This window comes from Prionailurus viverrinus, unplaced genomic scaffold (genome assembly GCF_022837055.1).
Source record: "Prionailurus viverrinus isolate Anna unplaced genomic scaffold, UM_Priviv_1.0 scaffold_90, whole genome shotgun sequence".
Taxonomy (NCBI): domain Eukaryota; kingdom Metazoa; phylum Chordata; class Mammalia; order Carnivora; family Felidae; genus Prionailurus; species Prionailurus viverrinus.
Window position 1 is genome coordinate 56,502 of NW_025927652.1, and position 25,849 is coordinate 82,350.

The 25,849-nt window shown below is 73.1% G+C and overlaps 20 non-coding genes across 20 annotated transcripts; all 20 read right to left on the minus strand.

The window, feature by feature from the left end:
* Positions 1 to 1,147: 1,147 nt before the first annotated feature.
* Positions 1,148 to 1,266, minus strand: LOC125159978 (5S ribosomal RNA). The gene has a single exon (XR_007150039.1). It is a non-coding gene; the product is annotated as a 5S ribosomal RNA (ribosomal RNA).
* Positions 1,267 to 2,417: 1,151 nt separating this feature from the next.
* LOC125160006 (5S ribosomal RNA) lies at positions 2,418 to 2,536 on the minus strand. The gene has a single exon (XR_007150065.1). It is a non-coding gene; the product is annotated as a 5S ribosomal RNA (ribosomal RNA).
* A 1,152-nt stretch (positions 2,537 to 3,688) lies between these two features.
* Positions 3,689 to 3,807, minus strand: LOC125159979 (5S ribosomal RNA). The gene has a single exon (XR_007150040.1). It is a non-coding gene; the product is annotated as a 5S ribosomal RNA (ribosomal RNA).
* A 1,150-nt stretch (positions 3,808 to 4,957) lies between these two features.
* Positions 4,958 to 5,076, minus strand: LOC125159994 (5S ribosomal RNA). The gene has a single exon (XR_007150054.1). It is a non-coding gene; the product is annotated as a 5S ribosomal RNA (ribosomal RNA).
* A 1,149-nt stretch (positions 5,077 to 6,225) lies between these two features.
* Positions 6,226 to 6,344, minus strand: LOC125159980 (5S ribosomal RNA). Its single transcript, XR_007150041.1, has one exon. It is a non-coding gene; the product is annotated as a 5S ribosomal RNA (ribosomal RNA).
* Positions 6,345 to 7,493: 1,149 nt separating this feature from the next.
* LOC125160007 (5S ribosomal RNA) lies at positions 7,494 to 7,612 on the minus strand. The gene has a single exon (XR_007150066.1). It is a non-coding gene; the product is annotated as a 5S ribosomal RNA (ribosomal RNA).
* A 1,180-nt stretch (positions 7,613 to 8,792) lies between these two features.
* Positions 8,793 to 8,911, minus strand: LOC125160046 (5S ribosomal RNA). Its single transcript, XR_007150105.1, has one exon. It is a non-coding gene; the product is annotated as a 5S ribosomal RNA (ribosomal RNA).
* A 1,170-nt stretch (positions 8,912 to 10,081) lies between these two features.
* Positions 10,082 to 10,200, minus strand: LOC125160047 (5S ribosomal RNA). Its single transcript, XR_007150106.1, has one exon. It is a non-coding gene; the product is annotated as a 5S ribosomal RNA (ribosomal RNA).
* Positions 10,201 to 11,354: 1,154 nt separating this feature from the next.
* LOC125160048 (5S ribosomal RNA) lies at positions 11,355 to 11,473 on the minus strand. The gene has a single exon (XR_007150107.1). It is a non-coding gene; the product is annotated as a 5S ribosomal RNA (ribosomal RNA).
* Positions 11,474 to 12,647: 1,174 nt separating this feature from the next.
* Positions 12,648 to 12,766, minus strand: LOC125160049 (5S ribosomal RNA). Its single transcript, XR_007150108.1, has one exon. It is a non-coding gene; the product is annotated as a 5S ribosomal RNA (ribosomal RNA).
* Positions 12,767 to 13,951: 1,185 nt separating this feature from the next.
* LOC125160050 (5S ribosomal RNA) lies at positions 13,952 to 14,070 on the minus strand. The gene has a single exon (XR_007150109.1). It is a non-coding gene; the product is annotated as a 5S ribosomal RNA (ribosomal RNA).
* A 1,189-nt stretch (positions 14,071 to 15,259) lies between these two features.
* On the minus strand, positions 15,260 to 15,378 carry LOC125160051 (5S ribosomal RNA). Its single transcript, XR_007150110.1, has one exon. It is a non-coding gene; the product is annotated as a 5S ribosomal RNA (ribosomal RNA).
* Positions 15,379 to 16,523: 1,145 nt separating this feature from the next.
* LOC125160052 (5S ribosomal RNA) lies at positions 16,524 to 16,642 on the minus strand. The gene has a single exon (XR_007150111.1). It is a non-coding gene; the product is annotated as a 5S ribosomal RNA (ribosomal RNA).
* A 1,137-nt stretch (positions 16,643 to 17,779) lies between these two features.
* On the minus strand, positions 17,780 to 17,898 carry LOC125160053 (5S ribosomal RNA). The gene has a single exon (XR_007150112.1). It is a non-coding gene; the product is annotated as a 5S ribosomal RNA (ribosomal RNA).
* Positions 17,899 to 19,074: 1,176 nt separating this feature from the next.
* LOC125160054 (5S ribosomal RNA) lies at positions 19,075 to 19,193 on the minus strand. Its single transcript, XR_007150113.1, has one exon. It is a non-coding gene; the product is annotated as a 5S ribosomal RNA (ribosomal RNA).
* Positions 19,194 to 20,378: 1,185 nt separating this feature from the next.
* Positions 20,379 to 20,497, minus strand: LOC125160056 (5S ribosomal RNA). The gene has a single exon (XR_007150115.1). It is a non-coding gene; the product is annotated as a 5S ribosomal RNA (ribosomal RNA).
* Positions 20,498 to 21,658: 1,161 nt separating this feature from the next.
* Positions 21,659 to 21,777, minus strand: LOC125160058 (5S ribosomal RNA). The gene has a single exon (XR_007150116.1). It is a non-coding gene; the product is annotated as a 5S ribosomal RNA (ribosomal RNA).
* Positions 21,778 to 22,951: 1,174 nt separating this feature from the next.
* Positions 22,952 to 23,070, minus strand: LOC125160059 (5S ribosomal RNA). Its single transcript, XR_007150117.1, has one exon. It is a non-coding gene; the product is annotated as a 5S ribosomal RNA (ribosomal RNA).
* Positions 23,071 to 24,217: 1,147 nt separating this feature from the next.
* Positions 24,218 to 24,336, minus strand: LOC125160060 (5S ribosomal RNA). Its single transcript, XR_007150118.1, has one exon. It is a non-coding gene; the product is annotated as a 5S ribosomal RNA (ribosomal RNA).
* A 1,174-nt stretch (positions 24,337 to 25,510) lies between these two features.
* Positions 25,511 to 25,629, minus strand: LOC125159998 (5S ribosomal RNA). The gene has a single exon (XR_007150058.1). It is a non-coding gene; the product is annotated as a 5S ribosomal RNA (ribosomal RNA).
* Positions 25,630 to 25,849: the final 220 nt, after the last annotated feature.

Here is a 25,849-nt window from a genome sequence, read left to right on the forward strand (position 1 = left end):
GGCCGCTGCCGCTGGGGGCCTCAAGAGCCTGCTCCACGCGTCCCAAGCCCAGCGGGTGCCGCGCTTCACCCATGCACGCGCCTGCCTGCCTACCTGCCTGCCTGCCTGCCTGGCTGCCGCCGCCCTCCGCCGCGGGCCCCGGGCGGGTGGCGGAGGCGGCGCAAGAGGACCCTGGCAAGGCGCTGTGGCGCAAGCCCCGGCCTTCACCGATCCCGGGACTCTTGCACGCTGCTCCCGGCTTGGCCCCACGCCCGCCTCCGCTTCCATCCCGCACCGCACCGCACCGCATCGCACCGCACCGCACCACGTCGGGCCGCTCACTGGGAAGAGGGTGGAAGCGAGCGTGGGGCATCCGGCCGGCCTTTCCTTCTGGGCCCCCCCCCCCCCACACCCCGCCGGGTTCTCAGCGCCTCCTCCCCAGTCCCAGGGCGAGCGCAGCCAGCCCCCCCAACCCCCCCGCCTTTCATTCCCGTCCGCCCCACCTGGTGCAAAGCCACCCCGGAGGCCCCAGCGCCCCCAGAGAACATCACCAGCCCGAGCCCGCTGCCCTAGCTGGGCCTCGCCAAACGCCGGGGGCCCTGGGGATGAGGGCTCGAGGGAGGGAAGAGGTCCGGGACCCAGGGAGCCCAGGCCCGTGGCGGAGTCCGAGTGTGGGGTCTCGCTGCCCCGCCCTCCCCGCCCGCTCCTGGGTTCTTGTATCCACCCAGCCAGCCCCCACCCTCCAGTCCCCAGGCGCCAGCCCCCGGTCCCGCCCTCACCGCACCCCCCCACCCCTCCGTGCGTGCGGGTGCAGTGTCAGGAAAGGTGCAAAGCTGGGGCGTGGCTTCCAGCCGGTGCAGTGGGATTTAGCCTGGTGCGGGCAGTGGGGAGCGGGGAGCGGCGAGCGGTCCCCTTGTGAAGTGCCGTGGGGTGTGCGGTGTGCGGGCTCGGGGGGCGGGGCGGGGCTCGGGGGGCGGGGCCAGGCTAGGCTAGGCCAGGCCAGGCCGCTTTGCCGGCCCGGGAGGAGCTGAGGGAGCAGTGGGCGGGGTGTGTTTGGCCCCAGGAGACGCGCTCCCCGGGGAGAGAGGGACACACGGAGGGAGGGGGGAGGGGCGGCGGGCGCCAAAGGAGAGGTCAAGTAGGCCAGAGGCAAAAGGCAAAAGGCAAAAGCCTACAACACCCGGTATTCCCAGGCGGTCTCCCATCCAAGTACTAACCAGGCCCGACCCTGCTTAGCTTCCGAGATCAGACGAGATCGGGCGCGTTCAGGGTGGTATGGCCGTAGACGCCGGCGGCTGCCGCTGGGCGCCTCAAGAGCCTGCTCCACGCGTCCCAAGCCCAGCGGGTGCCGCGCTTCACCCATGCACGCGCCTGCCTGCCTACCTGCCTGCCTGCCTGCCTGGCTGCCGCCGCCCTCCGCCGCGGGCCCCGGGCGGGTGGCGGAGGCGGCGCAAGAGGACCCTGGCAAGGCGCTGTGGCGCAAGCCCCGGCCTTCACCGATCCCGGGACTCTTGCACGCTGCTCCCGGCTTGGCCCCACGCCCGCCTCCGCTTCCATCCCGCACCGCACCGCACCGCATCGCACCGCACCGCACCACGTCGGGCCGCTCACTGGGAAGAGGGTGGAAGCGAGCGTGGGGCATCCGGCCGGCCTTTCCTTCTGGGCCCCCCCCCCCCCCACACCCCGCCGGGTTCTCAGCGCCTCCTCCCCAGTCCCAGGGCGAGCGCAGCCAGCCCCCCCAACCCCCCCGCCTTTCATTCCCGTCCGCCCCACCTGGTGCAAAGCCACCCCGGAGGCCCCAGCGCCCCCAGAGAACATCACCAGCCCGAGCCCGCTGCCCTAGCTGGGCCTCGCCAAACGCCGGGGGCCCTGGGGATGAGGGCTCGAGGGAGGGAAGAGGTCCGGGACCCAGGGAGCCCAGGCCCGTGGCGGAGTCCGAGTGTGGGGTCTCGCTGCCCCGCCCTCCCCGCCCGCTCCTGGGTTCTTGTATCCACCCAGCCAGCCCCCACCCTCCAGTCCCCAGGCGCCAGCCCCCGGTCCCGCCCTCACCGCACCCCCCCACCCCTCCGTGCGTGCGGGTGCAGTGTCAGGAAAGGTGCAAAGCTGGGGCGTGGCTTCCAGCCGGTGCAGTGGGATTTAGCCTGGTGCGGGCAGTGGGGAGCGGGGAGCGGCGAGCGGTCCCCTTGTGAAGTGCCGTGGGGTGTGCGGTGTGCGGGCTCGGGGGGCGGGGCGGGGCTCGGGGGGCGGGGCCAGGCTAGGCTAGGCCAGGCCAGGCCGCTTTGCCGGCCCGGGAGGAGCTGAGGGAGCAGTGGGCGGGGTGTGTTTGGCCCCAGGAGACGCGCTCCCCGGGGAGAGAGGGACACACGGAGGGAGGGGGGAGGGGCGGCGGGCGCCAAAGGAGAGGTCAAGTAGGCCAGAGGCAAAAGGCAAAAGGCAAAAGCCTACAGCACCCGGTATTCACAGGCGGTCTCCCATCCAAGTACTAACCAGACCCGACCCTGCTTAGCTTCCGAGATCAGACGAGATCGGGCGCGTTCAGGGTGGTATGGCCGTAGACGCCGGCGGCTGCCGCTGGGCGCCTCAAGAGCCTGCTCCACGCGTCCCAAGCCCAGCGGGTGCCGCGCTTCACCCATGCACGCGCCTGCCTGCCTACCTGCCTGCCTGCCTGCCTGGCTGCCGCCGCCCTCCGCCGCGGGCCCCGGGCGGGTGGCGGAGGCGGCGCAAGAGGACCCTGGCAAGGCGCTGTGGCGCAAGCCCCGGCCTTCACCGATCCCGGGACTCTTGCACGCTGCTCCCGGCTTGGCCCCACGCCCGCCTCCGCTTCCATCCCGCACCGCACCGCACCGCATCGCACCGCACCGCACCACGTCGGGCCGCTCACTGGGAAGAGGGTGGAAGCGAGCGTGGGGCATCCGGCCGGCCTTTCCTTCTGGGCCCCCCCCCCCCCCCACACCCCGCCGGGTTCTCAGCGCCTCCTCCCCAGTCCCAGGGCGAGCGCAGCCAGCCCCCCCAACCCCCCCGCCTTTCATTCCCGTCCGCCCCACCTGGTGCAAAGCCACCCCGGAGGCCCCAGCGCCCCCAGAGAACATCACCAGCCCGAGCCCGCTGCCCTAGCTGGGCCTCGCCAAACGCCGGGGGCCCTGGGGATGAGGGCTCGAGGGAGGGAAGAGGTCCGGGACCCAGGGAGCCCAGGCCCGTGGCGGAGTCCGAGTGTGGGGTCTCGCTGCCCCGCCCTCCCCGCCCGCTCCTGGGTTCTTGTATCCACCCAGCCAGCCCCCACCCTCCAGTCCCCAGGCGCCAGCCCCCGGTCCCGCCCTCACCGCACCCCCCCACCCCTCCGTGCGTGCGGGTGCAGTGTCAGGAAAGGTGCAAAGCTGGGGCGTGGCTTCCAGCCGGTGCAGTGGGATTTAGCCTGGTGCGGGCAGTGGGGAGCGGGGAGCGGCGAGCGGTCCCCTTGTGAAGTGCCGTGGGGTGTGCGGTGTGCGGGCTCGGGGGGCGGGGCGGGGCTCGGGGGGCGGGGCCAGGCTAGGCTAGGCCAGGCCAGGCCGCTTTGCCGGCCCGGGAGGAGCTGAGGGAGCAGTGGGCGGGGTGTGTTTGGCCCCAGGAGACGCGCTCCCCGGGGAGAGAGGGACACACGGAGGGAGGGGGGAGGGGCGGCGGGCGCCAAAGGAGAGGTCAAGGAGGCCAGAGGCAAAAGGCAAAAGGCAAAAGCCTACAACACCCGGTATTCCCAGGCGGTCTCCCATCCAAGTACTAACCAGGCCCGACCCTGCTTAGCTTCCGAGATCAGACGAGATCGGGCGCGTTCAGGGTGGTATGGCCGTAGACGCCGGCGGCTGCCGCTGGGCGCCTCAAGAGCCTGCTCCACGCGTCCCAAGCCCAGCGGGTGCCGCGCTTCACCCATGCACGCGCCTGCCTGCCTACCTGCCTGCCTGCCTGCCTGGCTGCCGCCGCCCTCCGCCGCGGGCCCCGGGCGGGTGGCGGAGGCGGCGCAAGAGGACCCTGGCAAGGCGCTGTGGCGCAAGCCCCGGCCTTCACCGATCCCGGGACTCTTGCACGCTGCTCCCGGCTTGGCCCCACGCCCGCCTCCGCTTCCATCCCGCACCGCACCGCACCGCATCGCACCGCACCGCACCACGTCGGGCCGCTCACTGGGAAGAGGGTGGAAGCGAGCGTGGGGCATCCGGCCGGCCTTTCCTTCTGGGCCCCCCCCCCCCCACACCCCGCCGGGTTCTCAGCGCCTCCTCCCCAGTCCCAGGGCGAGCGCAGCCAGCCCCCCCAACCCCCCCGCCTTTCATTCCCGTCCGCCCCACCTGGTGCAAAGCCACCCCGGAGGCCCCAGCGCCCCCAGAGAACATCACCAGCCCGAGCCCGCTGCCCTAGCTGGGCCTCGCCAAACGCCGGGGGCCCTGGGGATGAGGGCTCGAGGGAGGGAAGAGGTCCGGGACCCAGGGAGCCCAGGCCCGTGGCGGAGTCCGAGTGTGGGGTCTCGCTGCCCCGCCCTCCCCGCCCGCTCCTGGGTTCTTGTATCCACCCAGCCAGCCCCCACCCTCCAGTCCCCAGGCGCCAGCCCCCGGTCCCGCCCTCACCGCACCCCCCCACCCCTCCGTGCGTGCGGGTGCAGTGTCAGGAAAGGTGCAAAGCTGGGGCGTGGCTTCCAGCCGGTGCAGTGGGATTTAGCCTGGTGCGGGCAGTGGGGAGCGGGGAGCGGCGAGCGGTCCCCTTGTGAAGTGCCGTGGGGTGTGCGGTGTGCGGGCTCGGGGGGCGGGGCGGGGCTCGGGGGGCGGGGCCAGGCTAGGCTAGGCCAGGCCAGGCCGCTTTGCCGGCCCGGGAGGAGCTGAGGGAGCAGTGGGCGGGGTGTGTTTGGCCCCAGGAGACGCGCTCCCCGGGGAGAGAGGGACACACGGAGGGAGGGGGGAGGGGCGGCGGGCGCCAAAGGAGAGGTCAAGGAGGCCAGAGGCAAAAGGCAAAAGGCAAAAGCCTACAGCACCCGGTATTCCCAGGCGGTCTCCCATCCAAGTACTAACCAGACCCGACCCTGCTTAGCTTCCGAGATCAGACGAGATCGGGCGCGTTCAGGGTGGTATGGCCGTAGACGCCGGCGGCTGCCGCTGGGCGCCTCAAGAGCCTGCTCCACGCGTCCCAAGCCCAGCGGGTGCCGCGCTTCACCCATGCACGCGCCTGCCTGCCTACCTGCCTGCCTGCCTGCCTGGCTGCCGCCGCCCTCCGCCGCGGGCCCCGGGCGGGTGGCGGAGGCGGCGCAAGAGGACCCTGGCAAGGCGCTGTGGCGCAAGCCCCGGCCTTCACCGATCCCGGGACTCTTGCACGCTGCTCCCGGCTTGGCCCCACGCCCGCCTCCGCTTCCATCCCGCACCGCACCGCACCGCATCGCACCGCACCGCACCACGTCGGGCCGCTCACTGGGAAGAGGGTGGAAGCGAGCGTGGGGCATCCGGCCGGCCTTTCCTTCTGGGCCCCCCCCCCCCACACCCCGCCGGGTTCTCAGCGACTCCTCCCCAGTCCCAGGGCGAGCGCAGCCAGCCCCCCCAACCCCCCCGCCTTTCATTCCCGTCCGCCCCACCTGGTGCAAAGCCACCCCGGAGGCCCCAGCGCCCCCAGAGAACATCACCAGCCCGAGCCCGCTGCCCTAGCTGGGCCTCGCCAAACGCCGGGGGCCCTGGGGATGAGGGCTCGAGGGAGGGAAGAGGTCCGGGACCCAGGGAGCCCAGGCCCGTGGCGGAGTCCGAGTGTGGGGTCTCGCTGCCCCGCCCTCCCCGCCCGCTCCTGGGTTCTTGTATCCACCCAGCCAGCCCCCACCCTCCAGTCCCCAGGCGCCAGCCCCCGGTCCCGCCCTCACCGCACCCCCCCACCCCTCCGTGCGTGCGGGTGCAGTGTCAGGAAAGGTGCAAAGCTGGGGCGTGGCTTCCAGCCGGTGCAGTGGGATTTAGCCTGGTGCGGGCAGTGGGGAGCGGGGAGCGGCGAGCGGTCCCCTTGTGAAGTGCCGTGGGGTGTGCGGTGTGCGGGCTCGGGGGGCGGGGCGGGGCTCGGGGGGCGGGGCCAGGCTAGGCTAGGCCAGGCCAGGCCGCTTTGCCGGCCCGGGAGGAGCTGAGGGAGCAGTGGGCGGGGTGTGTTTGGCCCCAGGAGACGCGCTCCCCGGGGAGAGAGGGACACACGGAGGGAGGGGGGAGGGGCGGCGGGCGCCAAAGGAGAGGTCAAGGAGGCCAGAGGCAAAAGGCAAAAGGCAAAAGCCTACAACACCCGGTATTCCCAGGCGGTCTCCCATCCAAGTACTAACCAGGCCCGACCCTGCTTAGCTTCCGAGATCAGACGAGATCGGGCGCGTTCAGGGTGGTATGGCCGTAGACGCCGGCGGCTGCCGCTGGGCGCCTCAAGAGCCTGCTCCACGCGTCCCAAGCCCAGCGGGTGCCGCGCTTCACCCATGCACGCGCCTGCCTGCCTACCTGCCTGCCTGCCTGCCTGGCTGCCGCCGCCCTCCGCCGCGGGCCCCGGGCGGGTGGCGGAGGCGGCGCAAGAGGACCCTGGCAAGGCGCTGTGGCGCAAGCCCCGGCCTTCACCGATCCCGGGACTCTTGCACGCTGCTCCTGGCTTGGCCCCACGCCCGCCTCCGCTTCCATCCCGCACCGCACCGCACCGCATCGCACCGCACCGCACCACGTCGGGCCGCTCACTGGGAAGAGGGTGGAAGCGAGCGTGGGGCATCCGGCCGGCCTTTCCTTCTGGGCCCCCCCCCCCCACACCCCGCCGGGTTCTCAGCGACTCCTCCCCAGTCCCAGGGCGAGCGCAGCCAGCCCCCCCAACCCCCCCGCCTTTCATTCCCGTCCGCCCCACCTGGTGCAAAGCCACCCCGGAGGCCCCAGCGCCCCCAGAGAACATCACCAGCCCGAGCCCGCTGCCCTAGCTGGGCCTCGCCAAACGCCTGGGGCCCTGGGGATGAGGGCTCGAGGGAGGGAAGAGGTCCGGGACCCAGGGAGCCCAGGCCCGTGGCGGAGTCCGAGTGTGGGGTCTCGCTGCCCCGCCCTCCCCGCCCGCTCCTGGGTTCTTGTATCCACCCAGCCAGCCCCCACCCTCCAGTCCCCAGGCGCCAGCCCCCGGTCCCGCCCTCACCGCACCCCCCCACCCCTCCGTGCGTGCGGGTGCAGTGTCAGGAAAGGTGCAAAGCTGGGGCGTGGCTTCCAGCCGGTGCAGTGGGATTTAGCCTGGTGCGGGCAGTGGGGAGCGGGGAGCGGCGAGCGGTCCCCTTGTGAAGTGCCGTGGGGTGTGCGGTGTGCGGGCTCGGGGGGCGGGGCGGGGCTCGGGGGGCGGGGCCAGGCTAGGCTAGGCCAGGCCAGGCCGCTTTGCCGGCCCGGGAGGAGCTGAGGGAGCAGTGGGCGGGGTGTGTTTGGCCCCAGGAGACGCGCTCCCCGGGGAGAGAGGGACACACGGAGGGAGGGGGGAGGGGCGGCGGGCGCCAAAGGAGAGGTCAAGTAGGCCAGAGGCAAAAGGCAAAAGGCAAAAGCCTACAGCACCCGGTATTCACAGGCGGTCTCCCATCCAAGTACTAACCAGACCCGACCCTGCTTAGCTTCCGAGATCAGACGAGATCGGGCGCGTTCAGGGTGGTATGGCCGTAGACGCCGGCGGCTGCCGCTGGGCGCCTCAAGAGCCTGCTCCACGCGTCCCAAGCCCAGCGGGTGCCGCGCTTCACCCATGCACGCGCCTGCCTGCCTACCTGCCTGCCTGCCTGCCTGGCTGCCGCCGCCCTCCGCCGCGGGCCCCGGGCGGGTGGCGGAGGCGGCGCAAGAGGACCCTGGCAAGGCGCTGTGGCGCAAGCCCCGGCCTTCACCGATCCCGGGACTCTTGCACGCTGCTCCCGGCTTGGCCCCACGCCCGCCTCCGCTTCCATCCCGCACCGCACCGCACCGCATCGCACCGCACCGCACCACGTCGGGCCGCTCACTGGGAAGAGGGTGGAAGCGAGCGTGGGGCATCCGGCCGGCCTTTCCTTCTGGGCCCCCCCCCCCCACACCCCGCCGGGTTCTCAGCGCCTCCTCCCCAGTCCCAGGGCGAGCGCAGCCAGCCCCCCCAACCCCCCCGCCTTTCATTCCCGTCCGCCCCACCTGGTGCAAAGCCACCCCGGAGGCCCCAGCGCCCCCAGAGAACATCACCAGCCCGAGCCCGCTGCCCTAGCTGGGCCTCGCCAAACGCCGGGGGCCCTGGGGATGAGGGCTCGAGGGAGGGAAGAGGTCCGGGACCCAGGGAGCCCAGGCCCGTGGCGGAGTCCGAGTGTGGGGTCTCGCTGCCCCGCCCTCCCCGCCCGCTCCTGGGTTCTTGTATCCACCCAGCCAGCCCCCACCCTCCAGTCCCCAGGCGCCAGCCCCCGGTCCCGCCCTCACCGCACCCCCCCACCCCTCCGTGCGTGCGGGTGCAGTGTCAGGAAAGGTGCAAAGCTGGGGCGTGGCTTCCAGCCGGTGCAGTGGGATTTAGCCTGGTGCGGGCAGTGGGGAGCGGGGAGCGGCGAGCGGTCCCCTTGTGAAGTGCCGTGGGGTGTGCGGTGTGCGGGCTCGGGGGGCGGGGCGGGGCGGGGCGGGGCGGGGCGAAGCGGGGCGGGGCCAGGCTAGGCTAGGCCAGGCCAGGCCAGGCCAGGCCAGGCCGCTTTGCCGGCCCGGGAGGAGCTGAGGGAGCAGTGGGCGGGGTGTGTTTGGCCCCAGGAGACGCGCTCCCCGGGGAGAGAGGGACACACGGAGGGAGGGGGGAGGGGCGGCGGGCGCCAAAGGAGAGGTCAAGGAGGCCAGAGGCAAAAGGCAAAAGACAAAAGCCTACAGCACCCGGTATTCCCAGGCGGTCTCCCATCCAAGTACTAACCAGGCCCGACCCTGCTTAGCTTCCGAGATCAGACGAGATCGGGCGCGTTCAGGGTGGTATGGCCGTAGACGCCGGCGGCTGCCGCTGGGCGCCTCAAGAGCCTGCTCCACGCGTCCCAAGCCCAGCGGGTGCCGCGCTTCACCCATGCACGCGCCTGCCTGCCTGCCTGCCTGGCTGCCGCCGCCCTCCGCCGCGGGCCCCGGGCGGGTGGCGGAGGCGGCGCAAGAGGACCCTGGCAAGGCGCTGTGGCGCAAGCCCCGGCCTTCACCGATCCCGGGACTCTTGCACGCTGCTCCCGGCTTGGCCCCACGCCCGCCTCCGCTTCCATCCCGCACCGCACCGCACCGCATCGCACCGCACCGCACCACGTCGGGCCGCTCACTGGGAAGAGGGTGGAAGCGAGCGTGGGGCATCCGGCCGGCCTTTCCTTCTGGGCCCCCCCCCCCCCCACACCCCGCCGGGTTCTCAGCGCCTCCTCCCCAGTCCCAGGGCGAGCGCAGCCAGCCCCCCCAACCCCCCCGCCTTTCATTCCCGTCCGCCCCACCTGGTGCAAAGCCACCCCGGAGGCCCCAGCGCCCCCAGAGAACATCACCAGCCCGAGCCCGCTGCCCTAGCTGGGCCTCGCCAAACGCCGGGGGCCCTGGGGATGAGGGCTCGAGGGAGGGAAGAGGTCCGGGACCCAGGGAGCCCAGGCCCGTGGCGGAGTCCGAGTGTGGGGTCTCGCTGCCCCGCCCTCCCCGCCCGCTCCTGGGTTCTTGTATCCACCCAGCCAGCCCCCACCCTCCAGTCCCCAGGCGCCAGCCCCCGGTCCCGCCCTCACCGCACCCCCCCACCCCTCCGTGCGTGCGGGTGCAGTGTCAGGAAAGGTGCAAAGCTGGGGCGTGGCTTCCAGCCGGTGCAGTGGGATTTAGCCTGGTGCGGGCAGTGGGGAGCGGGGAGCGGCGAGCGGACCCCTTGTGAAGTGCCGTGGGGTGTGCGGTGTGCGGGCTCGGGGGGCGGGGCGGGGCGGGGCGGGGCGGGGCGAAGCGGGGCGGGGCCAGGCTAGGCTAGGCCAGGCCAGGCCAGGCCAGGCCAGGCCGCTTTGCCGGCCCGGGAGGAGCTGAGGGAGCAGTGGGCGGGGTGTGTTTGGCCCCAGGAGACGCGCTCCCCGGGGAGAGAGGGACACACGGAGGGAGGGGGGAGGGGCGGCGGGCGCCAAAGGAGAGGTCAAGGAGGCCAGAGGCAAAAGGCAAAAGGCAAAAGCCTACAGCACCCGGTATTCCCAGGCGGTCTCCCATCCAAGTACTAACCAGGCCCGACCCTGCTTAGCTTCCGAGATCAGACGAGATCGGGCGCGTTCAGGGTGGTATGGCCGTAGACGCCGGCGGCTGCCGCTGGGCGCCTCAAGAGCCTGCTCCACGCGTCCCAAGCCCAGCGGGTGCCGCGCTTCACCCATGCACGCGCCTGCCTGCCTACCTGCCTGCCTGCCTGCCTGCCTGGCTGCCGCCGCCCTCCGCCGCGGGCCCCGGGCGGGTGGCGGAGGCGGCGCAAGAGGACCCTGGCAAGGCGCTGTGGCGCAAGCCCCGGCCTTCACCGATCCCGGGACTCTTGCACGCTGCTCCCGGCTTGGCCCCACGCCCGCCTCCGCTTCCATCCCGCACCGCACCGCACCGCATCGCACCGCACCGCACCACGTCGGGCCGCTCACTGGGAAGAGGGTGGAAGCGAGCGTGGGGCATCCGGCCGGCCTTTCCTTCTGGGCCCCCCCCCCCCCACACCCCGCCGGGTTCTCAGCGCCTCCTCCCCAGTCCCAGGGCGAGCGCAGCCAGCCCCCCCAACCCCCCCGCCTTTCATTCCCGTCCGCCCCACCTGGTGCAAAGCCACCCCGGAGGCCCCAGCGCCCCCAGAGAACATCACCAGCCCGAGCCCGCTGCCCTAGCTGGGCCTCGCCAAACGCCGGGGGCCCTGGGGATGAGGGCTCGAGGGAGGGAAGAGGTCCGGGACCCAGGGAGCCCAGGCCCGTGGCGGAGTCCGAGTGTGGGGTCTCGCTGCCCCGCCCTCCCCGCCCGCTCCTGGGTTCTTGTATCCACCCAGCCAGCCCCCACCCTCCAGTCCCCAGGCGCCAGCCCCCGGTCCCGCCCTCACCGCACCCCCCCACCCCTCCGTGCGTGCGGGTGCAGTGTCAGGAAAGGTGCAAAGCTGGGGCGTGGCTTCCAGCCGGTGCAGTGGGATTTAGCCTGGTGCGGGCAGTGGGGAGCGGGGAGCGGCGAGCGGTCCCCTTGTGAAGTGCCGTGGGGTGTGCGGTGTGCAGGCTCGGGGGGCGGGGCGGGGCTCGGGGGGCGGGGCCAGGCTAGGCTAGGCCAGGCCAGGCCGCTTTGCCGGCCCGGGAGGAGCTGAGGGAGCAGTGGGCGGGGTGTGTTTGGCCCCAGGAGACGCGCTCCCCGGGGAGAGAGGGACACACGGAGGGAGGGGGGAGGGGCGGCGGGCGCCAAAGGAGAGGTCAAGGAGGCCAGAGGCAAAAGGCAAAAGGCAAAAGCCTACAGCACCCGGTATTCCCAGGCGGTCTCCCATCCAAGTACTAACCAGGCCCGACCCTGCTTAGCTTCCGAGATCAGACGAGATCGGGCGCGTTCAGGGTGGTATGGCCGTAGACGCCGGCGGCTGCCGCTGGGCGCCTCAAGAGCCTGCTCCACGCGTCCCAAGCCCAGCGGGTGCCGCGCTTCACCCATGCACGCGCCTGCCTGCCTACCTGCCTGCCTGCCTGCCTGGCTGCCGCCGCCCTCCGCCGCGGGCCCCGGGCGGGTGGCGGAGGCGGCGCAAGAGGACCCTGGCAAGGCGCTGTGGCGCAAGCCCCGGCCTTCACCGATCCCGGGACTCTTGCACGCTGCTCCTGGCTTGGCCCCACGCCCGCCTCCGCTTCCATCCCGCACCGCACCGCACCGCATCGCACCGCACCGCACCACGTCGGGCCGCTCACTGGGAAGAGGGTGGAAGCGAGCGTGGGGCATCCGGCCGGCCTTTCCTTCTGGGCCCCCCCCCCCACACCCCGCCGGGTTCTCAGCGCCTCCTCCCCAGTCCCAGGGCGAGCGCAGCCAGCCCCCCCAACCCCCCCGCCTTTCATTCCCGTCCGCCCCACCTGGTGCAAAGCCACCCCGGAGGCCCCAGCGCCCCCAGAGAACATCACCAGCCCGAGCCCGCTGCCCTAGCTGGGCCTCGCCAAACGCCGGGGGCCCTGGGGATGAGGGCTCGAGGGAGGGAAGAGGTCCGGGACCCAGGGAGCCCAGGCCCGTGGCGGAGTCCGAGTGTGGGGTCTCGCTGCCCCGCCCTCCCCGCCCGCTCCTGGGTTCTTGTATCCACCCAGCCAGCCCCCACCCTCCAGTCCCCAGGCGCCAGCCCCCGGTCCCGCCCTCACCGCACCCCCCCACCCCTCCGTGCGTGCGGGTGCAGTGTCAGGAAAGGTGCAAAGCTGGGGCGTGGCTTCCAGCCGGTGCAGTGGGATTTAGCCTGGTGCGGGCAGTGGGGAGCGGGGAGCGGCGAGCGGACCCCTTGTGAAGTGCCGTGGGGTGTGCGGTGTGCGGGCTCGGGGGGCGGGGCGGGGCGGGGCGGGGCGTGGCGAAGCGGGGCGGGGCCAGGCTAGGCTAGGCCAGGCCAGGCCAGGCCAGGCCGCTTTGCCGGCCCGGGAGGAGCTGAGGGAGCAGTGGGCGGGGTGTGTTTGGCCCCAGGAGACGCGCTCCCCGGGGAGAGAGGGACACACGGAGGGAGGGGGGAGGGGCGGCGGGCGCCAAAGGAGAGGTCAAGGAGGCCAGAGGCAAAAGGCAAAAGGCAAAAGCCTACAGCACCCGGTATTCCCAGGCGGTCTCCCATCCAAGTACTAACCAGGCCCGACCCTGCTTAGCTTCCGAGATCAGACGAGATCGGGCGCGTTCAGGGTGGTATGGCCGTAGACGCCGGCGGCTGCCGCTGGGCGCCTCAAGAGCCTGCTCCACGCGTCCCAAGCCCAGCGGGTGCCGCGCTTCACCCATGCACGCGCCTGCCTGCCTACCTGCCTGCCTGCCTGCCTGCCTGGCTGCCGCCGCCCTCCGCCGCGGGCCCCGGGCGGGTGGCGGAGGCGGCGCAAGAGGACCCTGGCAAGGCGCTGTGGCGCAAGCCCCGGCCTTCACCGATCCCGGGACTCTTGCACGCTGCTCCCGGCTTGGCCCCACGCCCGCCTCCGCTTCCATCCCGCACCGCACCGCACCGCATCGCACCGCACCGCACCACGTCGGGCCGCTCACTGGGAAGAGGGTGGAAGCGAGCGTGGGGCATCCGGCCGGCCTTTCCTTCTGGGCCCCCCCCCCCCCACACCCCGCCGGGTTCTCAGCGCCTCCTCCCCAGTCCCAGGGCGAGCGCAGCCAGCCCCCCCAACCCCCCCGCCTTTCATTCCCGTCCGCCCCACCTGGTGCAAAGCCACCCCGGAGGCCCCAGCGCCCCCAGAGAACATCACCAGCCCGAGCCCGCTGCCCTAGCTGGGCCTCGCCAAACGCCGGGGGCCCTGGGGATGAGGGCTCGAGGGAGGGAAGAGGTCCGGGACCCAGGGAGCCCAGGCCCGTGGCGGAGTCCGAGTGTGGGGTCTCGCTGCCCCGCCCTCCCCGCCCGCTCCTGGGTTCTTGTATCCACCCAGCCAGCCCCCACCCTCCAGTCCCCAGGCGCCAGCCCCCGGTCCCGCCCTCACCGCACCCCCCCACCCCTCCGTGCGTGCGGGTGCAGTGTCAGGAAAGGTGCAAAGCTGGGGCGTGGCTTCCAGCCGGTGCAGTGGGATTTAGCCTGGTGCGGGCAGTGGGGAGCGGGGAGCGGCGAGCGGACCCCTTGTGAAGTGCCGTGGGGTGTGCGGTGTGCGGGCTCGGGGGGCGGGGCGGGGCGGGGCGGGGCGGGGCGAAGCGGGGCGGGGCCAGGCTAGGCTAGGCCAGGCCAGGCCAGGCCAGGCCAGGCCGCTTTGCCGGCCCGGGAGGAGCTGAGGGAGCAGTGGGCGGGGTGTGTTTGGCCCCAGGAGACGCGCTCCCCGGGGAGAGAGGGACACACGGAGGGAGGGGGGAGGGGCGGCGGGCGCCAAAGGAGAGGTCAAGGAGGCCAGAGGCAAAAGGCAAAAGGCAAAAGCCTACAGCACCCGGTATTCCCAGGCGGTCTCCCATCCAAGTACTAACCAGGCCCGACCCTGCTTAGCTTCCGAGATCAGACGAGATCGGGCGCGTTCAGGGTGGTATGGCCGTAGACGCCGGCGGCTGCCGCTGGGCGCCTCAAGAGCCTGCTCCACGCGTCCCAAGCCCAGCGGGTGCCGCTTCACCCATGCACGCGCCTGCCTGCCTACCTGCCTGCCTGCCTGCCTGCCTGGCTGCCGCCGCCCTCCGCCGCGGGCCCCGGGCGGGTGGCGGAGGCGGCGCAAGAGGACCCTGGCAAGGCGCTGTGGCGCAAGCCCCGGCCTTCACCGATCCCGGGACTCTTGCACGCTGCTCCCGGCTTGGCCCCACGCCCGCCTCCGCTTCCATCCCGCACCGCACCGCACCGCATCGCACCGCACCGCACCACGTCGGGCCGCTCACTGGGAAGAGGGTGGAAGCGAGCGTGGGGCATCCGGCCGGCCTTTCCTTCTGGGCCCCCCCCCCCCCCACACCCCGCCGGGTTCTCAGCGCCTCCTCCCCAGTCCCAGGGCGAGCGCAGCCAGCCCCCCCAACCCCCCCGCCTTTCATTCCCGTCCGCCCCACCTGGTGCAAAGCCACCCCGGAGGCCCCAGCGCCCCCAGAGAACATCACCAGCCCGAGCCCGCTGCCCTAGCTGGGCCTCGCCAAACGCCGGGGGCCCTGGGGATGAGGGCTCGAGGGAGGGAAGAGGTCCGGGACCCAGGGAGCCCAGGCCCGTGGCGGAGTCCGAGTGTGGGGTCTCGCTGCCCCGCCCTCCCCGCCCGCTCCTGGGTTCTTGTATCCACCCAGCCAGCCCCCACCCTCCAGTCCCCAGGCGCCAGCCCCCGGTCCCGCCCTCACCGCACCCCCCCACCCCTCCGTGCGTGCGGGTGCAGTGTCAGGAAAGGTGCAAAGCTGGGGCGTGGCTTCCAGCCGGTGCAGTGGGATTTAGCCTGGTGCGGGCAGTGGGGAGCGGGGAGCGGCGAGCGGACCCCTTGTGAAGTGCCGTGGGGTGTGCGGTGTGCGGGCTCGGGGGGCGGGGCGGGGCGGGGCGGGGCGGGGCGAAGCGGGGCGGGGCCAGGCTAGGCTAGGCCAGGCCAGGCCAGGCCAGGCCAGGCCAGGCCGCTTTGCCGGCCCGGGAGGAGCTGAGGGAGCAGTGGGCGGGGTGTGTTTGGCCCCAGGAGACGCGCTCCCCGGGGAGAGAGGGACACACGGAGGGAGGGGGGAGGGGCGGCGGGCGCCAAAGGAGAGGTCAAGGAGGCCAGAGGCAAAAGGCAAAAGGCAAAAGCCTACAGCACCCGGTATTCCCAGGCGGTCTCCCATCCAAGTACTAACCAGGCCCGACCCTGCTTAGCTTCCGAGATCAGACGAGATCGGGCGCGTTCAGGGTGGTATGGCCGTAGACGCCGGCGGCTGCCGCTGGGCGCCTCAAGAGCCTGCTCCACGCGTCCCAAGCCCAGCGGGTGCCGCGCTTCACCCATGCACGCGCCTGCCTGCCTGCCTGCCTGGCTGCCGCCGCCCTCCGCCGCGGGCCCCGGGCGGGTGGCGGAGGCGGCGCAAGAGGACCCTGGCAAGGCGCTGTGGCGCAAGCCCCGGCCTTCACCGATCCCGGGACTCTTGCACGCTGCTCCCGGCTTGGCCCCACGCCCGCCTCCGCTTCCATCCCGCACCGCACCGCACCGCATCGCACCGCACCGCACCACGTCGGGCCGCTCACTGGGAAGAGGGTGGAAGCGAGCGTGGGGCATCCGGCCGGCCTTTCCTTCTGGGCCCCCCCCCCCCACACCCCGCCGGGTTCTCAGCGCCTCCTCCCAGTCCCAGGGCGAGCGCAGCCAGCCCCCCCAACCCCCCCGCCTTTCATTCCCGTCCGCCCCACCTGGTGCAAAGCCACCCCGGAGGCCCCAGCGCCCCCAGAGAACATCACCAGCCCGAGCCCGCTGCCCTAGCTGGGCCTCGCCAAACGCCGGGGGCCCTGGGGATGAGGGCTCGAGGGAGGAAGAGGTCCGGGGACCCAGGGAGCCCAGGCCCGTGGCGGAGTCCGAGTGTGGGGTCTCGCTGCCCCGCCCTCCCCGCCCGCTCCTGGGTTCTTGTATCCACCCAGCCAGCCCCCACCCTCCAGTCCCCAGGCGCCAGCCCCCGGTCCCGCCCTCACCGCACCCCCCCACCCCTCCGTGCGTGCGGGTGCAGTGTCAGGAAAGGTGCAAAGCTGGGGCGTGGCTTCCAGCCGGTGCAGTGGGATTTAGCCTGGTGCGGGCAGTGGGGAGCGGGGAGCGGCGAGCGGTCCCCTTGTGAAGTGCCGTGGGGTGTGCGGTGTGCGGGCTCGGGGGGCGGGGCGGGGCTCGGGGGGCGGGGCCAGGCTAGGCTAGGCCAGGCCAGGCCAGGCCAGGCCGCTTTGCCGGCCCGGGAGGAGCTGAGGGAGCAGTGGGCGGGGTGTGTTTGGCCCCAGGAGACGCGCTCCCCGGGGAGAGAGGGACACACGGAGGGAGGGGGGAGGGGCGGCGGGCGCCAAAGGAGAGGTCAAGGAGGCAGAGGCAAAAGGCAAAAGGCAAAAGCCTACAGCACCCGGTATTCCCAGGCGGTCTCCCATCCAAGTACTAACCAGGCCCGACCCTGCTTAGCTTCCGAGATCAGACGAGATCGGGCGCGTTCAGGGTGGTATGGCCGTAGACGCCGGCGGCTGCCGCTGGGCGCCTCAAGAGCCTGCTCCACGCGTCCCAAGCCCAGCGGGTGCCGCGCTTCACCCATGCACGCGCCTGCCTGCCTGCCTGCCTGGCTGCCGCCGCCCTCCGCCGCGGGCCCCGGGCGGGTGGCGGAGGCGGCGCAAGAGGACCCTGGCAAGGCGCTGTGGCGCAAGCCCCGGCCTTCACCGATCCCGGGACTCTTGCACGCTGCTCCCGGCTTGGCCCCACGCCCGCCTCCGCTTCCATCCCGCACCGCACCGCACCGCATCGCACCGCACCGCACCACGTCGGGCCGCTCACTGGGAAGAGGGTGGAAGCGAGCGTGGGGCATCCGGCCGGCCTTTCCTTCTGGGCCCCCCCCCCCCACACCCCGCCGGGTTCTCAGCGCCTCCTCCCCAGTCCCAGGGCGAGCGCAGCCAGCCCCCCCAACCCCCCCGCCTTTCATTCCCGTCCGCCCCACCTGGTGCAAAGCCACCCCGGAGGCCCCAGCGCCCCCAGAGAACATCACCAGCCCGAGCCCGCTGCCCTAGCTGGGCCTCGCCAAACGCCGGGGGCCCTGGGGATGAGGGCTCGAGGGAGGGAAGAGGTCCGGGACCCAGGGAGCCCAGGCCCGTGGCGGAGTCCGAGTGTGGGGTCTCGCTGCCCCGCCCTCCCCGCCCGCTCCTGGGTTCTTGTATCCACCCAGCCAGCCCCCACCCTCCAGTCCCCAGGCGCCAGCCCCCGGTCCCGCCCTCACCGCACCCCCCCACCCCTCCGTGCGTGCGGGTGCAGTGTCAGGAAAGGTGCAAAGCTGGGGCGTGGCTTCCAGCCGGTGCAGTGGGATTTAGCCTGGTGCGGGCAGTGGGGAGCGGGGAGCGGCGAGCGGTCCCCTTGTGAAGTGCCGTGGGGTGTGCGGTGTGCGGGCTCGGGGGGCGGGGCGGGGCTCGGGGGGCGGGGCCAGGCTAGGCTAGGCCAGGCCAGGCCGCTTTGCCGGCCCGGGAGGAGCTGAGGGAGCAGTGGGCGGGGTGTGTTTGGCCCCAGGAGACGCGCTCCCCGGGGAGAGAGGGACACACGGAGGGAGGGGGGAGGGGCGGCGGGCGCCAAAGGAGAGGTCAAGGAGGCCAGAGGCAAAAGGCAAAAGGCAAAAGCCTACAGCACCCGGTATTCCCAGGCGGTCTCCCATCCAAGTACTAACCAGGCCCGACCCTGCTTAGCTTCCGAGATCAGACGAGATCGGGCGCGTTCAGGGTGGTATGGCCGTAGACGCCGGCGGCTGCCGCTGGGCGCCTCAAGAGCCTGCTCCACGCGTCCCAAGCCCAGCGGGTGCCGCGCTTCACCCATGCACGCGCCTGCCTGCCTACCTGCCTGCCTGCCTGCCTGGCTGCCGCCGCCCTCCGCCGCGGGCCCCGGGCGGGTGGCGGAGGCGGCGCAAGAGGACCCTGGCAAGGCGCTGTGGCGCAAGCCCCGGCCTTCACCGATCCCGGGACTCTTGCACGCTGCTCCTGGCTTGGCCCCACGCCCGCCTCCGCTTCCATCCCGCACCGCACCGCACCGCATCGCACCGCACCGCACCACGTCGGGCCGCTCACTGGGAAGAGGGTGGAAGCGAGCGTGGGGCATCCGGCCGGCCTTTCCTTCTGGGCCCCCCCCCCCCACACCCCGCCGGGTTCTCAGCGCCTCCTCCCCAGTCCCAGGGCGAGCGCAGCCAGCCCCCCCAACCCCCCCGCCTTTCATTCCCGTCCGCCCCACCTGGTGCAAAGCCACCCCGGAGGCCCCAGCGCCCCCAGAGAACATCACCAGCCCGAGCCCGCTGCCCTAGCTGGGCCTCGCCAAACGCCGGGGGCCCTGGGGATGAGGGCTCGAGGGAGGGAAGAGGTCCGGGACCCAGGGAGCCCAGGCCCGTGGCGGAGTCCGAGTGTGGGGTCTCGCTGCCCCGCCCTCCCCGCCCGCTCCTGGGTTCTTGTATCCACCCAGCCAGCCCCCACCCTCCAGTCCCCAGGCGCCAGCCCCCGGTCCCGCCCTCACCGCACCCCCCCACCCCTCCGTGCGTGCGGGTGCAGTGTCAGGAAAGGTGCAAAGCTGGGGCGTGGCTTCCAGCCGGTGCAGTGGGATTTAGCCTGGTGCGGGCAGTGGGGAGCGGGGAGCGGCGAGCGGACCCCTTGTGAAGTGCCGTGGGGTGTGCGGTGTGCGGGCTCGGGGGGCGGGGCGGGGCGGGGCGGGGCGGGGCGAAGCGGGGCGGGGCCAGGCTAGGCTAGGCCAGGCCAGGCCAGGCCAGGCCGCTTTGCCGGCCCGGGAGGAGCTGAGGGAGCAGTGGGCGGGGTGTGTTTGGCCCCAGGAGACGCGCTCCCCGGGGAGAGAGGGACACACGGAGGGAGAGGGGGAGGGGCGGCGGGCGCCAAAGGAGAGGTCAAGGAGGCCAGAGGCAAAAGGCAAAAGGCAAAAGCCTACAGCACCCGGTATTCCCAGGCGGTCTCCCATCCAAGTACTAACCAGGCCCGACCCTGCTTAGCTTCCGAGATCAGACGAGATCGGGCGCGTTCAGGGTGGTATGGCCGTAGACGCCGGCGGCTGCCGCTGGGCGCCTCAAGAGCCTGCTCCACGCGTCCCAAGCCCAGCGGGTGCCGCGCTTCACCCATGCACGCGCCTGCCTGCCTACCTGCCTGCCTGCCTGCCTGGCTGCCGCCGCCCTCCGCCGCGGGCCCCGGGCGGGTGGCGGAGGCGGCGCAAGAGGACCCTGGCAAGGCGCTGTGGCGCAAGCCCCGGCCTTCACCGATCCCGGGACTCTTGCACGCTGCTCCTGGCTTGGCCCCACGCCCGCCTCCGCTTCCATCCCGCACCGCACCGCACCGCATCGCACCGCACCGCACCACGTCGGGCCGCTCACTGGGAAGAGGGTGGAAGCGAGCGTGGGGCATCCGGCCGGCCTTTCCTTCTGGGCCCCCCCCCCCCACACCCCGCCGGGTTCTCAGCGCCTCCTCCCCAGTCCCAGGGCGAGCGCAGCCAGCCCCCCCAACCCCCCCGCCTTTCATTCCCGTCCGCCCCACCTGGTGCAAAGCCACCCCGGAGGCCCCAGCGCCCCCAGAGAACATCACCAGCCCGAGCCCGCTGCCCTAGCTGGGCCTCGCCAAACGCCGGGGGCCCTGGGGATGAGGGCTCGAGGGAGGGAAGAGGTCCGGGACCCAGGGAGCCCAGGCCCGTGGCGGAGTCCGAGTGTGGGGTCTCGCTGCCCCGCCCTCCCCGCCCGCTCCTGGGTTCTTGTATCCACCCAGCCAGCCCCCACCCTCCAGTCCCCAGGCGCCAGCCCCCGGTCCCGCCCTCACCGCACCCCCCCACCCCTCCGTGCGTGCGGGTGCAGTGTCAGGAAAGGTGCAAAGCTGGGGCGTGGCTTCCAGCCGGTGCAGTGGGATTTAGCCTGGTGCGGGCAGTGGGGAGCGGGGAGCGGCGAGCGGACCCCTTGTGAAGTGCCGTGGGGTGTGCGGTGTGCGGGCTCGGGGGGCGGGGCGGGGCGGGGCGGGGCGGGGCGAAGCGGGGCGGGGCCAGGCTAGGCTAGGCCAGGCCAGGCCAGGCCAGGCCAGGCCAGGCCGCTTTGCCGGCCCGGGAGGAGCTGAGGGAGCAGTGGGCGGGGTGTGTTTGGCCCCAGGAGACGCGCTCCCCGGGGAGAGAGGGACACACGGAGGGAGGGGGGAGGGGCGGCGGGCGCCAAAGGAGAGGTCAAGGAGGCCAGAGGCAAAAGGCAAAAGGCAAAAGCCTACAGCACCCGGTATTCCCAGGCGGTCTCCCATCCAAGTACTAACCAGGCCCGACCCTGCTTAGCTTCCGAGATCAGACGAGATCGGGCGCGTTCAGGGTGGTATGGCCGTAGACGCCGGCGGCTGCCGCTGGGCGCCTCAAGAGCCTGCTCCACGCGTCCCAAGCCCAGCGGGTGCCGCGCTTCACCCATGCACGCGCCTGCCTGCCTGCCTGCCTGGCTGCCGCCGCCCTCCGCCGCGGGCCCCGGGCGGGTGGCGGAGGCGGCGCAAGAGGACCCTGGCAAGGCGCTGTGGCGCAAGCCCCGGCCTTCACCGATCCCGGGACTCTTGCACGCTGCTCCCGGCTTGGCCCCACGCCCGCCTCCGCTTCCATCCCGCACCGCACCGCACCGCATCGCACCGCACCGCACCACGTCGGGCCGCTCACTGGGAAGAGGGTGGAAGCGAGCGTGGGGCATCCGGCCGGCCTTTCCTTCTGGGCCCCCCCCCCCCCACACACCCCGCCGGGTTCTCAGCGCCTCCTCCCCAGTCCCAGGGCGAGCGCAGCCAGCCCCCCCAACCCCCCCGCCTTTCATTCCCGTCCGCCCCACCTGGTGCAAAGCCACCCCGGAGGCCCCAGCGCCCCCAGAGAACATCACCAGCCCGAGCCCGCTGCCCTAGCTGGGCCTCGCCAAACGCCGGGGGCCCTGGGGATGAGGGCTCGAGGGAGGGAAGAGGTCCGGGACCCAGGGAGCCCAGGCCCGTGGCGGAGTCCGAGTGTGGGGTCTCGCTGCCCCGCCCTCCCCGCCCGCTCCTGGGTTCTTGTATCCACCCAGCCAGCCCCCACCCTCCAGTCCCCAGGCGCCAGCCCCCGGTCCCGCCCTCACCGCACCCCCCCACCCCTCCGTGCGTGCGGGTGCAGTGTCAGGAAAGGTGCAAAGCTGGGGCGTGGCTTCCAGCCGGTGCAGTGGGATTTAGCCTGGTGCGGGCAGTGGGGAGCGGGGAGCGGCGAGCGGACCCCTTGTGAAGTGCCGTGGGGTGTGCGGTGTGCGGGCTCGGGGGGCGGGGCGGGGCGGGGCGAAGCGGGGCGGGGCCAGGCTAGGCTAGGCCAGGCCAGGCCAGGCCAGGCCAGGCCGCTTTGCCGGCCCGGGAGGAGCTGAGGGAGCAGTGGGCGGGGTGTGTTTGGCCCCAGGAGACGCGCTCCCCGGGGAGAGAGGGACACACGGAGGGAGGGGGGAGGGGCGGCGGGCGCCAAAGGAGAGGTCAAGGAGGCCAGAGGCAAAAGGCAAAAGGCAAAAGCCTACAGCACCCGGTATTCCCAGGCGGTCTCCCATCCAAGTACTAACCAGGCCCGACCCTGCTTAGCTTCCGAGATCAGACGAGATCGGGCGCGTTCAGGGTGGTATGGCCGTAGACGCCGGCGGCTGCCGCTGGGCGCCTCAAGAGCCTGCTCCACGCGTCCCAAGCCCAGCGGGTGCCGCGCTTCACCCATGCACGCGCCTGCCTGCCTGCCTGCCTGGCTGCCGCCGCCCTCCGCCGCGGGCCCCGGGCGGGTGGCGGAGGCGGCGCAAGAGGACCCTGGCAAGGCGCTGTGGCGCAAGCCCCGGCCTTCACCGATCCCGGGACTCTTGCACGCTGCTCCCGGCTTGGCCCCACGCCCGCCTCCGCTTCCATCCCGCACCGCACCGCACCGCATCGCACCGCACCGCACCACGTCGGGCCGCTCACTGGGAAGAGGGTGGAAGCGAGCGTGGGGCATCCGGCCGGCCTTTCCTTCTGGGCCCCCCCCCCCCCACACCCCGCCGGGTTCTCAGCGCCTCCTCCCCAGTCCCAGGGCGAGCGCAGCCAGCCCCCCCAACCCCCCCGCCTTTCATTCCCGTCCGCCCCACCTGGTGCAAAGCCACCCCGGAGGCCCCAGCGCCCCCAGAGAACATCACCAGCCCGAGCCCGCTGCCCTAGCTGGGCCTCGCCAAACGCCGGGGGCCCTGGGGATGAGGGCTCGAGGGAGGGAAGAGGTCCGGGACCCAGGGAGCCCAGGCCCGTGGCGGAGTCCGAGTGTGGGGTCTCGCTGCCCCGCCCTCCCCGCCCGCTCCTGGGTTCTTGTATCCACCCAGCCAGCCCCCACCCTCCAGTCCCCAGGCGCCAGCCCCCGGTCCCGCCCTCACCGCACCCCCCCACCCCTCCGTGCGTGCGGGTGCAGTGTCAGGAAAGGTGCAAAGCTGGGGCGTGGCTTCCAGCCGGTGCAGTGGGATTTAGCCTGGTGCGGGCAGTGGGGAGCGGGGAGCGGCGAGCGGACCCCTTGTGAAGTGCCGTGGGGTGTGCGGTGTGCGGGCTCGGGGGGCGGGGCGGGGCGGGGCGGGGCGGGGCGAAGCGGGGCGGGGCCAGGCTAGGCTAGGCCAGGCCAGGCCAGGCCAGGCCAGGCCAGGCCGCTTTGCCGGCCCGGGAGGAGCTGAGGGAGCAGTGGGCGGGGTGTGTTTGGCCCCAGGAGACGCGCTCCCCGGGGAGAGAGGGACACACGGAGGGAGGGGGGAGGGGCGGCGGGCGCCAAAGGAGAGGTCAAGGAGGCCAGAGGCAAAAGGCAAAAGGCAAAAGCCTACAGCACCCGGTATTCCCAGGCGGTCTCCCATCCAAGTACTAACCAGGCCCGACCCTGCTTAGCTTCCGAGATCAGACGAGATCGGGCGCGTTCAGGGTGGTATGGCCGTAGACGCCGGCGGCTGCCGCTGGGCGCCTCAAGAGCCTGCTCCACGCGTCCCAAGCCCAGCGGGTGCCGCGCTTCACCCATGCACGCGCCTGCCTGCCTGCCTGCCTGGCTGCCGCCGCCCTCCGCCGCGGGCCCCGGGCGGGTGGCGGAGGCGGCGCAAGAGGACCCTGGCAAGGCGCTGTGGCGCAAGCCCCGGCCTTCACCGATCCCGGGACTCTTGCACGCTGCTCCCGGCTTGGCCCCACGCCCGCCTCCGCTTCCATCCCGCACCGCACCGCACCGCATCGCACCGCACCGCACCACGTCGGGCCGCTCACTGGGAAGAGGGTGGAAGCGAGCGTGGGGCATCCGGCCGGCCTTTCCTTCTGGGCCCCCCCCCCCCACACCCCGCCGGGTTCTCAGCGCCTCCTCCCCAGTCCCAGGGCGAGCGCAGCCAGCCCCCCCAACCCCCCCGCCTTTCATTCCCGTCCGCCCCACCTGGTGCAAAGCCACCCCGGAGGCCCCAGCGCCCCCAGAGAACATCACCAGCCCGAGCCCGCTGCCCTAGCTGGGCCTCGCCAAACGCCGGGGGCCCTGGGGATGAGGGCTCGAGGGAGGGAAGAGGTCCGGGACCCAGGGAGCCCAGGCCCGTGGCGGAGTCCGAGTGTGGGGTCTCGCTGCCCCGCCCTCCCCGCCCGCTCCTGGGTTCTTGTATCCACCCAGCCAGCCCCCACCCTCCAGTCCCCAGGCGCCAGCCCCCGGTCCCGCCCTCACCGCACCCCCCCACCCCTCCGTGCGTGCGGGTGCAGTGTCAGGAAAGGTGCAAAGCTGGGGCGTGGCTTCCAGCCGGTGCAGTGGGATTTAGCCTGGTGCGGGCAGTGGGGAGCGGGGAGCGGCGAGCGGTCCCCTTGTGAAGTGCCGTGGGGTGTGCGGTGTGCGGGCTCGGGGGGCGGGGCGGGGCTCGGGGGGCGGGGCCAGGCTAGGCTAGGCCAGGCCAGGCCAGGCCAGGCCGCTTTGCCGGCCCGGGAGGAGCTGAGGGAGCAGTGGGCGGGGTGTGTTTGGCCCCAGGAGACGCGCTCCCCGGGGAGAGAGGGACACACGGAGGGAGGGGGGAGGGGCGGCGGGCGCCAAAGGAGAGGTCAAGGAGGCCAGAGGCAAAAGGCAAAAGGCAAAAGCCTACAGCACCCGGTATTCCCAGGCGGTCTCCCATCCAAGTACTAACCAGGCCCGACCCTGCTTAGCTTCCGAGATCAGACGAGATCGGGCGCGTTCAGGGTGGTATGGCCGTAGACGCCGGCGGCTGCCGCTGGGCGCCTCAAGAGCCTGCTCCACGCGTCCCAAGCCCAGCGGGTGCCGCGCTTCACCCATGCACGCGCCTGCCTGCCTGCCTGCCTGGCTGCCGCCGCCCTCCGCCGCGGGCCCCGGGCGGGTGGCGGAGGCGGCGCAAGAGGACCCTGGCAAGGCGCTGTGGCGCAAGCCCCGGCCTTCACCGATCCCGGGACTCTTGCACGCTGCTCCCGGCTTGGCCCCACGCCCGCCTCCGCTTCCATCCCGCACCGCACCGCACCGCATCGCACCGCACCGCACCACGTCGGGCCGCTCACTGGGAAGAGGGTGGAAGCGAGCGTGGGGCATCCGGCCGGCCTTTCCTTCTGGGCCCCCCCCCCCCCACACCCCGCCGGGTTCTCAGCGCCTCCTCCCCAGTCCCAGGGCGAGCGCAGCCAGCCCCCCCAACCCCCCCGCCTTTCATTCCCGTCCGCCCCACCTGGTGCAAAGCCACCCCGGAGGCCCCAGCGCCCCCAGAGAACATCACCAGCCCGAGCCCGCTGCCCTAGCTGGGCCTCGCCAAACGCCGGGGGCCCTGGGGATGAGGGCTCGAGGGAGGGAAGAGGTCCGGGACCCAGGGAGCCCAGGCCCGTGGCGGAGTCCGAGTGTGGGGTCTCGCTGCCCCGCCCTCCCCGCCCGCTCCTGGGTTCTTGTATCCACCCAGCCAGCCCCCACCCTCCAGTCCCCAGGCGCCAGCCCCCGGTCCCGCCCTCACCGCACCCCCCCACCCCTCCGTGCGTGCGGGTGCAGTGTCAGGAAAGGTGCAAAGCTGGGGCGTGGCTTCCAGCCGGTGCAGTGGGATTTAGCCTGGTGCGGGCAGTGGGGAGCGGGGAGCGGCGAGCGGACCCCTTGTGAAGTGCCGTGGGGTGTGCGGTGTGCGGGCTCGGGGGGCGGGGCGGGGCGGGGCGGGGCGGGGCGAAGCGGGGCGGGGCCAGGCTAGGCTAGGCCAGGCCAGGCCAGGCCAGGCCAGGCCAGGCCGCTTTGCCGGCCCGGGAGGAGCTGAGGGAGCAGTGGGCGGGGTGTGTTTGGCCCCAGGAGACGCGCTCCCCGGGGAGAGAGGGACACACGGAGGGAGGGGGGAGGGGCGGCGGGCGCCAAAGGAGAGGTCAAGGAGGCCAGAGGCAAAAGGCAAAAGGCAAAAGCCTACAGCACCCGGTATTCCCAGGCGGTCTCCCATCCAAGTACTAACCAGGCCCGACCCTGCTTAGCTTCCGAGATCAGACGAGATCGGGCGCGTTCAGGGTGGTATGGCCGTCGACGCCGGCGGCTGCCGCTGGGCGCCTCAAGAGCCTGCTCCACGCGTCCCAAGCCCAGCGGGTGCCGCGCTTCACCCATGCACGCGCCTGCCTGCCTGCCTGCCTGGCTGCCGCCGCCCTCCGCCGCGGGCCCCGGGCGGGTGGCGGAGGCGGCGCAAGAGGACCCTGGCAAGGCGCTGTGGCGCAAGCCCCGGCCTTCACCGATCCCGGGACTCTTGCACGC